The sequence below is a fragment of the Triturus cristatus genome, chromosome 10 (genome assembly GCF_964204655.1).
Source record: "Triturus cristatus chromosome 10, aTriCri1.1, whole genome shotgun sequence".
Classification (NCBI taxonomy): Eukaryota; Metazoa; Chordata; class Amphibia; order Caudata; family Salamandridae; genus Triturus; species Triturus cristatus.
The window spans coordinates 629508999-629526066 of NC_140593.1; positions in this window are offsets into that span (position 1 = coordinate 629508999).

The window sequence follows — 17068 nt, forward strand, 5'->3', positions numbered from 1 at the left end:
CCCTTTATCATAGGTGTACTGTTTTCTTATCTTTCTTTACTCTATTCTTACTCTCTCTCTTGTCTATATTTCGGGTTTATTGGGCGACAGGCACTATGCTGGGGGGGGGCAGGCCGTAGCCTCCGCATTGGTGTAGGGTGGGGGGGTAATTTACTGTTTCTAATTAGTTCTATGGGCCTTTTTTCTTTTTATGTTTCTGTACTATACTTGTTTCGATTCTGGGTCCGGGTGTGGGGTTGACTGAGTGGGGGCGGCACTGGAGGGGTGCGTAATTGCTCATGTGACTATCCTGTTATATAACTGCATTGCCTCACTGCCTGAGATTTTACTTCCATTGCTGTTTTAATGATGCTGCTGCTCTCTCGTGTGGTGAAGATATCGTGCGGACTCGAATCGCCTTGGTTCTTACTCTTCACTGACTTTTTTCCTGATAAAATTATTTTGAAAAACTTTAAAATTAACCTTCACTTCTCCTCCCCCTGGTGTCAAGGATCTCTCCAGTGTATAATTCATAAATCGTTGCTAATCTTGACCGTTGAAGCACAGGGGCCGTAATGTTTGTATCAGTGCTTAACCGTATCGTGGCCGGCCTGAAGGTTGTAGGCCCGTATTTGTTCTTTTAATATGCACGAATAAAGGTTTTAAAAAAAAAAAAAATAAAATAAATTTTTTACAAGAACACATATCCCTCCAAAGCCATTTACACTCACTCTCCTAGGAGATTCAAAGGCTGAGAGGCACGTCCATTGAACTAAGTAGCTCCTCCTATTGTTTCTATACACAGCCTCGTGATTGATTTTTTACCAGATTGGCCATACTGCAGAATTTACTACATATCTGACGCCATTGCTCCTCCCTCCCAACAGTGTTACATAATACAACCCTGCACTAACTTAATGCATCAGGCTTCCCTCCGCGCATAAGAGAAGGAACAAAAGGCTTTTCTATCCAGATGTACAAAATACTCCTTACAGGATTCTGCACTTTAGAAACACACAAAGGGATTTATCTAGAAATCTGATTGCGCTGATATTTTGAGATTCTATGACAGATTCGCTTTTTCTTTTAAAAAAGCAACAGTGCATCAAATACAACTACTTTAAGAAAACAAAATCGCTGAAATGAGTACTTTTCAGCTGACCAATAAAAATGAAAATAATGTATAAAGCGCGATCCTACTCTCGACATCTTGGCGCTGCAAACGGATCTGTGCATTACTCGATTTCTGCACTATTCATGCATTGCGCTGCCTGGGACGCAGGAAGCTAACTAAACAAAAAACTGTTCCGTACTGTAAAATGCGGGAAAGCCCACGGAAATGACAAATATTCAGGAAGATCCATTCAATGGATTAGCCATTTTACACATCTGATGCAACCGCTGCTCTCTGGGCAGTGCAGCTCTTCCGCAACTTAAGACCTCTCTCACTATCACGATACATACCATGAGCTCGGCTGAGTCGTAACAGCAGGCAGATGTGGAGCGGCATTCCTAGGGATGCAGTAACCCTCACGTGGTGTTATTACCCCCGCATAGCTTTACGTCTACTTCACGTGTACACAGACTGCAGCGGTCCCCGAATAGCAGCGCTAATGCCGCCCTCCGTGGGGAGACGCGCATCCCCTCCCAGACTACCAGCGAAAGTGCCAGGCACCCGTGCGGGATCCAACGGCCTCATTAGCCGCTGGCGTTCACCTCAAGCCGCCCCAAGCAGCCTGCGGGGATCCGGGCCCAGGGGCTCTGAATAATACATTAATGCTTTGCTAATGAATGTCAGGACAGGGACGCGCAAGTGCCTCTCCCTTCTCAGAGGAACGTGGAAGAGCAAAACACTGCCCGGCTGGCGAAGACTCTCGGCTGAGGAAAGAAATCTGAAACCTGTGCCGTAAAACTGCCATAAAACTGATGCTCTGGGTGAGGGGGGTACACAAGTGTAGCCGAGAATACCCAAACACCCCGGCACCCCTCGCCGCGGAGCTTCCCTCGCGAGATGGTGAAGCTCAGGGGCCCATTATACCCCGCAATCATACCGCCACTGGGAGCGACCACTAACAGAAACTGCGGCTACGTTCACAGAAGGCTGGCACGTGTAAATATGCTGAGGCAAGCGCGGTACCGCAAAGGCAGGTGCGTGTTTATTTTCGCATCGCGCTTTCACTTTAAGTAAAAGCGCGATGCAAAAATAAACACGCGTCTGACTTTGCCAAAGAAAAAAGTGCATACCGACTAATGAAGGAGAGAGTGTCCCGTCGCAGTAAACGATCCAATCCCGGTGGGTGGGGCCAAAAGGAGACAAGGCGGCAACAAGGAGGGACTAAGAAGCCTCCTTTACAATCAGAAGCCAGCGGTTTTCTTTGCATGGAAGATGACGCTACCCAATTATAAAGATGGACGGGGCTTCAACTCCGCCTCCGAGAGCTTCGGAATCTGTATTGAGTCCAAGAAGCTCTCGAATGCTGAGAGCAGCGCATGCGTGCTGCTATCACCAGCCGAGACCTAAAAAGGTGTGGGACAAACACAAGGTGGATAAGAAAATCCATTGAATAAACAGTGTTGGACTTGGCCCTTTTTGCAGGGTCATCCCTGAACTTTTTGCCTTCCTCCTGTATTTTTTCTGACCTGTTGTTGGCTGATTTATGACTCTGGGCACTTTACCACTGCTGATCAGTGTTAAAGTGCATAAGCTCTCCCTATTGTAAATTGATGTATGGATTAGTGATTCCATGATTGGCTGGTTTGGTTTACTTGTCAGACCCTAGTACAGTGCACTGAGTGTACCCCGGGCTTGTAAACCAAATGCTGCTGGTGGGCTTGCAGCACTGGTTGTGCCACCCACAGAAGCCGCCTGTAAAAGTGTGTCTCAGGTCTGCCATTGCAGAGCCTGTGTGCAGTCTGGTACTGCCATGTTGACTGGGCAAGTGCACCCACTTGCCAGTCCCTAAACCTTCCCTTTTGTTCATATCAGACACCCCTATGGTAGACCCAAGGGCAAGGTGCATTGTAAGTATAAGGTAGGACATGCCCTGGTGTGTGTGGCATGTCCTAATAGTGAATTACAGCCATTTTCGTTTTTCACTATTACAAAGCTACCTGTTACCCATAGGCCAGAATGGGAAGTTTGATTATTACATCTTATAATCCTAACTGACTCAGGGAACTAGGTAGAAATTCGAGTTTAGTATGCCTGAACTCAGATTGATAAAATGCATCTTTTAGTGAAGTTGGTTTTAACATTCTGTGTTTGAAAATACCACTTTTAGAAAGTAGGTATTTTCTTTCTTGTCTAACCATCCAAGCCTGCCTCGGCTAGGATGTGTATTCCTTGTCTGGAGTTTGAGTGGCAGGGGCTGGGGGATTCCAGGAGACAGGGTGAGTCAGCACAGGGCTGAATAGAGAGATCTGCATGTAGATGGGTGGGAGGAGTTGCACCTGGGACCTGAATAGGGCTGTGCCTTCCCTCCACAATGCTGGCGCCACCTCCTGTGGTGCGTCTGATGTCCCTGGCCTGCACTGTGAAAGGAAAGAAGGAGTCTTGTCAACAAAGTGCTCCAGGACTGACCAGAACTGGTTTGGACTAGGCAAAGGCCTCTCTGCCTTCAGAGAACAAAGTGAAACTGTGTATAAAAAGGGGGACCCAGACCCCAGAACTTTAGATCACTTTTGGGAAACAAGAAGAAACCTTTGCTGAGGAGAGGAAGCAGACAGACTGAGGAGAGGCTATCCTAAGCTTGAGGGATTGGCCTGCAGTGGTTGCCTGACTGCCAAAGAGAGGAGAAAGGAACTTTGTATGTACTTTATTCAACTTGCGAAGAATATCCAAGGGCTTGAGAAAGAGCTTGCCTCCTGCTGAAGTCTCAGGGACAACAGACTTCAACCACCAGCTCCCCAAGAGTTCTTTGGAAGTGCCTGCAGTTGTGGTGGGCTTTCTGAGGGACTGCGTGCCGCAAGGAGCTGGAAGCGCGACTCACGAAGAAGAAGCGTGTCGCGGCCGCAGCCGCCGCATCACTAAAGAAGGGTGTCACCGCTGCAGCTGTCACTTCGTATCGCAGAAGCATCTCGCATCACCGGAGAAGCGTGTTGCCGCCACTGTCGTCGCATCACTGAAGAAGGGTGTCGCCGCTACAGCTGTCGCTTCGCATCGCAGAAGCGTCTCGAATCACCGGAGAGGCGTGTCGCAGCCGCTATCGTCGTATCACTGAAGAAGGGTGTCGCCGCTGCAGCTGTCACATCACAGAAGCGTCTTGCATCACCGGAGAAGTGTGTTGCCGCTGCAGCCGCTCTTGTCGCATCACTGAACAAGGGTGTTGCCGCTGCAGCTGTCCCATCGCATTGTTGAAGCGTCTCGCATCACCGGAGAAGCGTGTCGCAGGGCCTGTCGCGGCTCAGAAGAATCATTGAGTCGCCGCACGGCCGTCGGGCGTACACGCATCGTGTCGCATCAAGAAGAAGACGCCATCTTTGTTTCATCGCACCAGATCTTCATTGCATCACGGCGTTGCGGGTCGCAGCACCACGGAGGCGCAGTAAAAAACCGACACATCACCGTTCCTGCATGTAAGGAGCCGATGCATCATCTTACCTGCAAAACTTTCATTGTATAGCATTATGCATCCTAAGGTACATTGATCTCAAAGTGTTGCATTTACCATCTTAAGAGAACTAAGCTATTTCTACCAATTCTAAAGTACAGTCTTGTGGATTTTAGTCATTTGTGGTCTTGTGATAAGTCTATATAAAGAATACTTATTTTTGATATAAAACCAGTGTGGTATCCATCTGTAACTTTGTCACTGGGTTACTGTATGTGTTCACAAATGCTTTACACACTGCCTCTGAGATAAGCCTGTCTGCTCGTGCCAAGCTACCAAGGGGGTGAGCAGGGGTTATTTTAGGAGTGTACCCCCTTACCCTGACTAGAAGCAAGAGTCCCTATTTGGTCAAAGGTACCTACCTCTGCCAACTTGAGACCCCCAGTTCTAACAAACAGCAATCAAATAAGAGTCACTACAAAGGCAACCAATGGTAAGCAATGTGTTAGGCCAAAGCCGTAATCTTACAGTCCACAATAAGCTTGCACCTATCATACAGCTAACAGATGTCTGGTAGGCAAGACCTTGAAAACTTGCAGGAACAAGATAATATGATTTAAAGAGTCGCTTCTTGTTCCAGTTTCCATACAGTAACAATATTTGAACCTTAGCCATATACATTTTTCACTGAGAATCTAGAGCTGTAACTTTAAGGAACAGTGATTGCAGTGCTGACACATTTCAAAAGTATTTTTTGAGACAGTGGCCTGCTGTCTTTTGCAAGCCTCCATCAGTGCATTCACTACTGTCTGCAATGCGACACACAGGCAATTTACCGCTCCATTAAGTTTTATTGAGGCAGCCAGCGACCACTTCACGGTCCAGAGTCTATTTGTATAGCAAACGAGAATTTAATTCTTGGCTGGGTGTAGGATGAGGCTACTTGCAGTGAAAAGCACTGCAGTACAATCTGTGTGTATGTCAATCAGCCACAGGTCCCTCTTCCTTCCCTCAAACCCGCTGCCTCCCCTCTCTGGTTCCATTTTAGGTCTGGTCTACAGACAGCTTTAGATGTCTTCTGTCACAGACCTATTGTCTCTTATACACCCCTCCCTCCCTTCTCTCCTGTGTGCTACTTAGTCATTCAGTCGTCCACCCCTGTTTGCTCCGTTTGCTCTCCCACCACCGAGTTCGTTTGCTGCTCCCACCACCACCTCCCCTTTCTGCTCAGCTTTTTAAAAATTAAAACTCCCGCTCCTTTGATATCCCCCCCTCCTTGTTCATCACTGCTCATCAAAGGCATGTACTTGCTCCCCACGCTTTCTCATCCTTTATTTTCAAATCTTTTTTTCCTTTATTTAGTAAGCCTCAGCGCAAGGAGAAAGGGCAGGCTCCTTAGGAGCGGTAGTCATCGCACTGAGCGAGTACGGTAACATCAACGAAACACATAGTGAACATTATAACTACACACATTCCAAATACATACTGAACTGATCAATTGTCAATAGCTCTTTATTCGGCCAATTTAGACCATAAAAGCACATATAAAACCCAAATATAACATAAGATTTGGTACGTATTACACTGTACATACAAACGTTCCTGAACATAAATATACAAACAGGAATTAAAAACCCAAACATGGCACAGAATAAAAAATTGTTTCATATTCATTACTAGCATATATACTAACATTTCATGTAATTTTGTGCAGATAACAATTAAAGGCTCGATTAACAAATGGTGGTTTCATTAAACAATATAGGGAGCTCATACAGCAAGAAACTGACAACAAAAACCTCTATTTTTGGTCTGCTATGTCAGCAGGAAGTATTCTGGCCACCTATAAAACATCACTGTGATCGTATCAATAACATTTTAATTAAAAACATTCTTTAAGTAAATTGCAGTATTGCACTGAAACGTAAATTACAGCAGAAACTTTCTAATAAAGTGCAAGTGCATCATTGCAGTACCAAAAACACAGAGTGCAAACACAGCGCCGTCACCTGCCCTAAATCTTCATGGCACTACCTGTAAAAATATAAATATATCACACTGTGAACATGAAAACAATAAAAACTAACCACTAGGGGGCATATTATCAAGCACGGCGTTAAAATTATCGCTGCTTTAGCGGCAGAAAACTGCCGCTAAAGCGGCGATAATGGGCTTGATAATATGCCGCAGAGAATTCTAATAGAGGCCCATGTTGACACCAGAACATGGGCTTCTATGGGAATTCTCAAGGGAATATTATCAAGCCCATTATCGCCGCTTTAGCAGCAGTTTTCTGCCGCTAAAGCGGCGATAATTTTAACGCCGTTTCTTGATAATATGCCCCTTGGTTGGTTAAAAAACCCTCTAGTCATTAAATAAATTTAACCTGAGTCTAAGAGCACCGGAAAGGAAACTTGCTAGCCCCAAAACAGACAAAGGGGGAAGAAAGCATTTGTGGATACAGCAAAGCTAGCCTCACTTGAGCAAAGCATTATTTATTACCAGCGATAGAATGTATCTAAACCTTAATAAGCAATAAAAATCACAGAAAAATATAAAATGTATAGTATGTATAGTATAGTAAGTGTAGTATCTTGCTCAGAAACATTGTAACAAGTTTTTAAATTTTCCGACTTATGAAATCCTTTAGGGACAGCTAAAAACCAGTGTAATATATTAAGCCTGAACCTTGTCAACTGAAAATGATGGTGAGCATTGATAAGAATAGCATTGATGACAATTGACAAATAGGGTTTCCCCCAAGGACATGTTTTCAGCAAAATTTGTTGTTTCACCGTAGGTTTGAAAAGCTCCCTTTCCTCTCTTTCACATTGCCAAAACGATAAAAACATGTATTTTATATCCTGCATCTCTCTTGGCCGTAATGGTCTGGGATTGGTAAACAATTCTATAGAAACCACACTCTTGTTTTAAGTTAAGAGCAGGGCTGGACCAAATTCTGAAGCATCTCTTAATGGGTGCTAGAAGCAATGAGATTGGAGATATAACCAAATCCATCCTCCTTGTGAACCATAAATGATGCAGTGCTGACGGGAACAGTGAGGAGTCTACGCAGAAATTAATTTTCAACCACCTGGAGCTCTCCAACATCTTTGTACCCCAAACATCAAACCCATAACCTGATATTGGAATACACGTTTCTCAATAAACCTTTAGTAGGGCTTGCACCGGTTTAGCCCCAAGTCTCTTAGCAAAATCCATTGTCGCACCTACTGCCCTCAATAAAATGTTCTTTTTAAGCGATTTTTGTACAATCAAGGACCCTCTGTCCTCGAAAAATACCCCCAAATAAGGGAAAGTTGAGATGTTGTTAAGTTCAAGCCCTTTAAGAAACAAGCTTTGGCATAGCCAATAGGTCTCGCTTTTGGGACCCTCTAAGTGTTGAGCCAGAGGATTGGCTTTGCTAATGTTTTTAAGGTATATTGTATGGCAGAATGGGTGCTGTGCAGCATGTTGAAAAGTTATAATAATTTTCCTTCTGCTTTCTCTTTATTTTTTACTTTGTAGAAGGGCAAAATGCAGTTAATCGCTGTGAAGTTAGCCAATAGTTGAAGTCAGCTGACCCATTGCCCATGCTTTTATCTTCAGTGGCATACCGAAATGTGAATGACACAATAACAGGTGACTGCTTGAAGAGAGCTGGCTGAATGCACCCCTAAGTATATTGAACATGTGACAGCTGCTCAAAGCCAGACGTTAACAGGTACCATACATGCATGCGCTATCATTCCCTCCAAAGCAGCAGGGCGGGTTTGGTTGGTAGAGAAGAAAATGACAGTTTGCCAAATAAAGAGATGACCTCCATACAGCACAATGAAGGAAGGTAGGACCAATGTGTAACAAAAACATCAGAAACGTTGTCCTGCCTTCTTTTGTTGCTCTTATATTCTTTGTGGCCGACAAACACAGGCATCTTGTGCGCGCGGATGCTATTGCAAAGATATGTGGAATAAGTTCAAGTGTGAACAGCTGCGTCATCATGTCTGGGGGAACCCATATCAAATCAGCTGTCAGAGGCGTGGCCTGGGAAGGTGACGCTCGGACAGGCAGGGTTTCTTTCAGGCAAGCAGAGAGTACAGAAATAGAAAGTGCTTTTAAAGAGTTGCAAAACAATTATTAATTATTAGCAGGCGCCTGCCCCTGCTTAATATAAATAAGGAGAAATTAAACAATTTGTTCCATTGAGCGAGTGAGATCACAAGGATACCTTTCACCAGAAGCAGGTGATAGGAATCTGATGGGAAGAGCATGTAGACATTTAATGTTATCATCTCCTTGCAGTGACTAGCCACAAGAAACTATTTCTCACTGTGGTAGGCCTAGCTGTCCTATGTAGAAAACCAGAGTGCAGAATAAACTCCTATTACTGTATCTCGGAAATCGTACTATCTAGAAAAATGATGAAACAACTTTTGTAATAGTTATTAAAAATCCAATTCAATGATGAAGTCGAATTTTCAATCAATATTAAAGAAACGTAACTTTACGAAAGTTACTGGAGATTAATTGGCTCTCAACTTCTCCCAACCAGAAATAAGCATTTGAATATGTGTGAAAAGGTGTCAAACTCCTTCCAGAAACAAACAGTAGGCAGACCTGAATGGGCAGAACCTCACTGAATATGCAGGGTGGGGCCTGTCAGCATCCATCTTGACATTACAGTCTCAAATCCTGCTTGAGGGTCAAGTCCTACTTGGCAGGTCTGCTGGGTCTACCTATAACACTGGGGGCACACTTGTGTATCCACTGCCTGGTTCCTAGCAAACCCTACATTTGTCCTACAAGCCCTCCCGCCCCTCGCTCTCTATCTATTGTAGATACAGGCCGGCCAGGCCAGAAACCTCAGGAACTCCAACTCTTTACTACTCATCCCGCCAAAAACTTGCAAGCAGAAAACCGCAGCCAAATCATTTGCTGGAAACGCACCTAAAATCTGGAACTCCATCCCCCCCCCACATCAGAACAACCCCCTCGTTTCCAAAATTCAAGACACTACTCAAAGCCCTCTTCTTTGACCGCTCTCGAACGAACCGATAGAGCATAGGATGTTCCTCAGCCAACGCCCCACCCTATCTTAATGTGGGACTGATGCCACTGTCACGGATCATGAAAACTCTCTTTGCACGATCCAATTGAACAAGGAATACGCTACGATGATCGTCTGGTTTATATTGCATCCCACTCCCCTCTGCTTATGTACATGTTCCCCACCCTGCGCGTTCCCTCATGCTCTACCTATTACCTGTACCGTCTACTCGCTCATAATTGTATATGCTGTAAAGCGCTCTGATACCCTCGGGTCCAGCCAGCGCTATATAAAACTCCTAAATAAATAAATAAATAAATACAGTGCCAGCTCAAATATGAATTTTTGTTTTAGATGTAAGAGGACACTAGGATTTACCACAGTTCACTCCGCAGACACACCCCCAGCCACGAGGTTTAGAGAGGTCAAAGACTTTCGGCAGCTTGAAAATGGCCAAAGTAGGTAGGCTTGGCCGTGCAAACGTTTACCCCATAAGTTAGGCCATGCCCAGGAGTCATTCCCACCTATTAGCGCATGCCAGGCATAAATGTGTTATCACCAGGCACCCACTTCAGAATACTGATGGACTTGAGGAAGAACGGAATATTGACTGGACTTGCTGTCCAGGTCTTGAGAGGCCCTTAAGGACTGGACCTGTTTCCTCTTGCACCAATGACAAACAAGTGGACTTCACAGTTCATAAAGCCAACCTCCTTTTCAAGCAACAGGAATACAACAGCAGGGATGAAAACTGTATCTTAGTCCTCATTTCCTGATGCGACCTCAGATGAAAACTTATTAAGTGGCCAAGTGCACCTCTCCGCGTGGATTTCAGTCTGAATTGTTTTACCGGGACATAATAAAGATTAAGTTGCCTTTTTGATCAAGAAGCCTCTGACATGTTTCTGATGTTTTCACAGGGACATAAAAATAACCAATACTTGGGTTATCTACCATTACGACACGGGGGTATCCCAATTGATTGTGCTTATGAAGACCCCAATTTTATGTACAACTAACACGTGTACTTCACAAGTCGAAACGTCTCTAAAATAAAACATGTCTGTATCAAATCATCACGTTGGGGAAAATAATGTTGTGGACCATTGGCCAGGCCCAACTGAAGATGCTTCACTGAACTTTGTTGTGACCAGGCTTTCTTGTAAAATTATTGTTTGTTAAGCCATTAAGAGTTTTTTCTTTTGTACTTGAGTGTTAAGCACTTTATCACACACTGCGTCAACACTTTTGCAAGAAACACAGAGTACTTTTTCCGGAATACTGTGAGTTGTATATATATTTTGATATACTCTGGTTATAAATTGCTTTAGTTGACCTTCACCCACATGTGGTTTGCGAAGAAAATGGGTTAGGTTTTCTTCACAATTACAAAGTGAATTCAACAGAACCATTCTAGTAGTACACTGACAGTGGGGGGTGGGCAAGGGAAACAAGCTGACAAAGGAAAGAGAGAGAGGAGATGGGGAAGCAAGCTAATGTAGGTTGAAGAGGAAGGGCTGGGGGGCAAGTTGAAAATGAAGGGTCGACGGGGGAACTGGGAGATAAAGGTGACAACGGAGAATGTGACTGCGGCAGTTAGCTGACAATGGAGGGTGGGCAAGAAGTGCTGTCAACATATGACAGGTGGGAGGACTGTGGCAGCAACCACACCATGGAGGGCAGGCTGGACTGGCTAGGGCAGCAAACTCACAATGGCGGGTGAGCAGAAGGGGCTGAAGCAGCAAGTTTATAATGAAGGGCAGACTGGAGGGGCTCGAGGAGTAAGCTAACTACGTAGGGTGGGTGGGAGGGGCAGGGTCAGCGCACGGTTCATGGAGGGAAGGCAAGAGCTGCTGGGGAAGCAAGCTGACAAATGAGAGTGAGCAGGACAGGCTAGGGAAGCAAACGGACAACACAAGGTGGGTTGGAAGTGTTGAAGGATGCAAATCGACAGTGGAGGATGGGCGGGTGGTGAATGGGGGAGCACACAGACAACGGAGGGTGTGTGGGAGGATTTGTTGAAGCAAGATGGCAACTAGGGTAGGAGGGAGGTACTGGGACAACAAGCTGACAATGTAGGGTTGGATGGAGGTGCTAGGGAAGAAAGCTAACAGAGGGTAAGCAGGTGGGACTGAGAAAGCACATGGACAACGAAGGGTGAGTGGGAGGGCCTAAGGAAGCACATGGACAATGGAATGGGGGCAGGAGGGTCTGAGGGAGCACTTGGATTATGTACGGTGGGCAGGAGGGGCTGTGGAGCCACACAGACAACAGAGATTGGGTGTGAAGGGGTGGGGAAGCAGCTGACAATGGAGGGTGGGCAGGTGATGCTGGGGAAAACTAGCTGACAACAGAGGTTAGGCAGGAGGGGCAGTGGGAAACAAGTTCACAGCAAAGTGTGGGTGGGAGAGAATAAGCAAGCAAGCTGACAACCAAGGTTGGGCAGGAGGGGATGTGGCAGCAAACAGACAGCGGAAAGTTGCCCAGAGGGGATGGAGCAGCAAGCTGGCAAAAGAGTGGACGGGAAGCATGAATGGCAAGGGAAGGTGGGCAAGGAGGAAGCAAAGGTGTCAAGTGAGAGAGGGCGAGAAAGAAGAAAACAGAGGAAAAGTGCACAAATAAAATGGCTGGAAATCACGTCCTCTCTCATAAAGTGCTTAAGAAAAAAGTAGTGTCTAAAAAATGAGCAGTGGAAAGTCACAATGAATGCCCCCTTGCCGACGACTAAGAAGCAAGCAAATGAGAGTGACAATTCAACCAATAGTAAGCAACTGGCAGCCTCCAAGCCAACAAAACGTCTTGCAACAGATGTGAGACTTAAAACAGACAAATATAGTTACTCTTCCTCATCCAATGCAAGACACTAGAAGGCAATGCTGCCAATGGTCTTTGAACATGGTCATGACGGCCTGACCACTACACCGCCTCCTTGCGTCAGGAGGATTCCGTCAAGTAACCTGTGTGCTATGGTTATTTCATCTCAGCAGCTCAAGTCACTCTCTGCAACGTTCTCTTCTAGGGCCCCTAAGAATTCAGAAGGTCTGGAGTCCAGCTCCTCTGATATGCTCTATCAGCCCTTTGGCAGAACTCGTAGCAGTACCCACTTTATCCTGACTCAACACGCTCAAACATTTTCATTTACACACACTTGCAGCCTTACTCTGCAGGCACTCCTACAATCAGGCCACGCCTTGAAATGCCACTCAAAGGCGACTCAAAGCATTCTTACTACCTGCAGCACCCTCTAGCTTCAGTACTGGTGAACTGCACTCTCAGACGTACATACAAACCGAGGGCTGGTCTCCACTTACAATTACATCACTAGGGAAAGGGACACCTAATCCATAAAGATAAGTGCCCGCTTATTATGATCATTTAGCCCATGGCAGAAAGGTGGAGCATTAACTTTCACCACATATAGGTGTACGTTACTAGATTAAGTAAAACGGTTCACGTCCGCTCATTTGACGCATGAAACAATAATTTAAAACTGAGGAACTCGTGGAAATATTGGCGGTGCTACAAACTGCGTTGAAGAATGTACTCTTTTTTTTTTTTTTTTAAATATTTTTTTTATTTGCAGTAGGTACATAATGACATCATAATAAATCAAAAATCAGTACACAAATTTTGAACTTCCAGTTGTAGCATAATCATCAAAGGTCCTTTACCCCCTCAGGATCAACAAAAAAAAAAAAAATTCCTTCTTTCTATTCACTATCACCTGCTCTCCTCCTCTCTTATTCTCTTAATCTTGCCTTCCTCCACCTTGTAATGGGAGCCCAGATACTTTTCCCAAAATCACCAATTTTTTTCCCTTTCTGAGCATACAACAAGATCTCTATATTATGTAGGCCAAGTAGTCTAGTGAGCCACATTTGAAAAGAAGGAGCAACAGTGTCTTTCCAACCTGCAGAAATTAATATCCGAAGTGCTGCAACGGAGATAAACACCAGGGCCTCCTCCGTTTTCCCCAGATTTAACCTATTATCAGTGCCTAATATCATAAGGGTGGGTGACAATAGGATTTTTTGGCCTAACAGCCCCTCCCAGAATTTTTCTATTTCCCTCTGTGTTCCCTCCAAGGACTTACAATCATAAAACATATGGAGCAGATCTGCCTGGCCTGTCTTGCATCTGGGACAGCAATCATCTTCCCTTATCCCCCAAGAGTATAGTTTCGCAGGCGTATGGTATAAATTGAACAAAGTTTTATAATGCTGCGCCTTCAGATTAGAGGAGCGGAATATTTTCTTTTGTAAGAGAAGGGCATGATCTAAATCTACATCCGGATTTCCCAGTTTCATAGCCAAAGAGGATTCTGTTTTTTCCAAATCATCTTGTATTGAGCCGATAAATAGTGTATAGAAAGCCTTGATCTTCTCGCTCCCCTTAACCAGCTGGTCCATAATGGGGAATTCGTCTACCAGCAAAGTCCTAGGTCTTACGGCCTTCAGCCAGCTTATCAATCTTATATACTGTAGCCAGTGTTTTCGAGAGATGCCAAAGCTGTACTGTAGTGCCTCAAAATCCAAGAACTCCTCCCCACTCATTAAATCACTAACCGTCCTAATTCCTAAGTTTCCCCATACCTGCAGATTTCTATCGTCTACCATCTGAGGGAATATCCTAGAATTATGGAGGTGAAGATATCGATTTACTTTAGGGATTCCAAAAAACTTTGAAACTGCCCTCCAGACCCCCCATGCCCCTTCCAATACCTTAAAGCGAGCCTTTCTATAATATCTTCGATCTACTTCCCGCATAAGTAAACCTGCCGCTTTACATCCAATTAATAATTCGTATATTGAGGGAGGCATCTGAGTAACGAGATTCACCTGGGTGGGTTTAGACTCAGTCTGAAAGAGGATAGACATATGTACCAGTATCTGCACCTTTCTTCTCCGGGAGCAAGGTAGTTGGAATTTAATTGGAATATAATTTGCAAAGCTAAGAATGGGTTTCTTTCTCCTTTCTTTCCATTGTTCCTTTTTTTCTTTTTGCATACTTGCTGTATATATAATCCTTCGATTTAAGGGCTCTAGTAGGCACTAGCTTTTCTCCTGCTGTCTTCATCGCAGGCACCGCTGCCCATCATGTGCACAGACTAGGTCTGAGCGCTTCACAGACGGCGGTAGGTAGGGGTTGGATGGGGGGGGGGAAATAGTCAGGGGTTGGAAGGGGAGGGCTGGGGATGGGGTTGGGGATCAGGAAAAGGGGGAAAAATTTGCAGTTTGGTACACTATGGGTCTAATAGGTGGGGCAAGGTTTTAGGGGCTAATCACCAGTTGAAGCTTCAGGTAGTTTTAGCCGTTCAAGTAGACTCTCACGATGGCGAACATTAGGATATGTTCAGTTAATATTGGTGGGCTGAATGATTGGAGGAAACGTCAAAATATAGCCCATTTACTTAAGTTTAACAGATTGGATGTGTTGTGTTTGCAAGAAACGCACCTCCCATGGGCCAAAAGGAATCTCATGTCTGTGAGAGGTTACCAGCTAGTGGCTTGCACAACGCAATCATCTACTATCAGGGGGGTTGCAGTTTTGGTTAGAGCTTCTTTGGGAGGAGTTAGACGGATTAAAGTGGATGGAAATGGGAGATGGGTTCTAGCTGAGCTGGAAAAGGGCTTTACAATTTGTGTAGTCTATGGATCAAACAACGACGACCCAGAGATTTACGACTTTTTGGAAATAGAGTTAGCTACTTGGTTAACCCCCATAATTCTTTGTGGGGACCTCAATATTTCAGCAGACTGGGGTCCAAATGTAGCTTATCTAGGGCGAAAACCCAAAGTTTTTAGGGCAGTCTCATCTCTTATTAGGTCACATGGGCTACTAGATGTTTGGGGGATAAAGGAACCTAAAGATCCAGGGTACACATATTTTTCAAATCCCCACCAGAGATATATCAAGTTGGATTATTTCTTAATATCAGATTCTGAAATAAGTAGGGTAACAATTTCTAAATCCCCAAAGATATTATCGGATCACAATCCTTTGGTTTTAACTTATAACTTGGACGGGTTAGAAAGGGCACGAACTAGGTGGACACTGGAAAGGAGATTACTATTAGACGAAAGATTTGTAGAACATGTCAGGAAATGGGTCGAGGAATTCTTCTCAGTCAACAGATATAGTGCCTCACGCAACTGCGTATGGGAGGCATTCAAGGCTGCTTTAAGAGGCGAATTAATAAGCTGTGCGGCAAGATTGAGAAGGGAAGACAGAAGTGAGATAGAAAGATTAATGAGGGAACTCGCAATAGCCGAGGTTCAACATACTACTGATATAGTACAAGGCAGAGACAGCTCGGAGAGTCAAAGGAAATTAGTAGCAGCCAAAGCAGATATACAGAAGGCCGTTACATTAAAGGCAACAAGCGAATTCCAAACTACTAGGATTCAACGTTACGAAACCGGCGAGCAAGCCGGTAGGATATTGGCACTACAAATCAAACAGGAAAGAGTTAAAAATAATATTATAAAGATAGAAGATAGTGGGAAAGAGTTTACGGAAGCCAAAGACATCCTTCAGGTGTTTAAGAATTTTTATCAAGCCCTCTATACGGAGGAAAATGTCAGAGGCCGACGAGGCCATGAGTATATAGATATCGGTCCTCGTCTTGACAATGTTGCCAGGGAGGAATTGGAGGACGATATTAGCGAGAGCGAGTTAGTAATTGCCTTGCAGGAGCTTCCCTCAGGCAAAGCAGCGGGCCCTGACGGGATCCCGCTGGAGGTATATAAATGCTTTGCTTCTGTGATTACCCCGTATCTGATTGATTTATTTAATGGTATAGTTTATACAGGGGTGGTCCCAGATTCTTGGAGGGAAACTAATATAGTGGTGTTTCACAAGAAAGGGAAACCCAAGGAAAAACCTGGATCCTATCGTCCCATCTCGTTAATAAACGCAGACACCAAACTCTACTCTAAAATTCTGGCTAAAAGGTTGGGCAGGGTCATAGGCGATCTCGTCTCCCCCTGGCAACACGGGTTTGTACCTGGACGGGGCACCACGGATCACATCAGGAGGGCCATAACACTGTTTGACGCCCAGTCCACGGTGGGAGACGGGATGGCCTTGATCCTGCTCGACGCAGAGAAGGCTTTCGATAGAGTGGTCTGGGACTTTCTTTGGGGGATTTTGGCAGGAAGGGGATTTGGTGAGAAACTTATAAGAGCATTAAGGGCAATGTATATCAGCCCAGTCGCCAGAGTGGTGGTTATGGGCGAGAGATCTGATTTGATAACAATAAACCGTGGTACACGTCAAGGCTGTCCTTGTTCCCCAATCCTCTTTGCGTTATATATCGACCCGTTTATCCAAAAGATCCTAGGCTGTCCGGGAATTAGTCCAGTGATATGTGAGGGATTCGAAACTAAGGTTATGGCATATGCGGATGACCTGGCGGTGACCACAGTGGACCCGCATCAGGCACTTCCTGAGCTGATACAAATGGCAAAGGATTTCGGTGAAGATTCAGGAT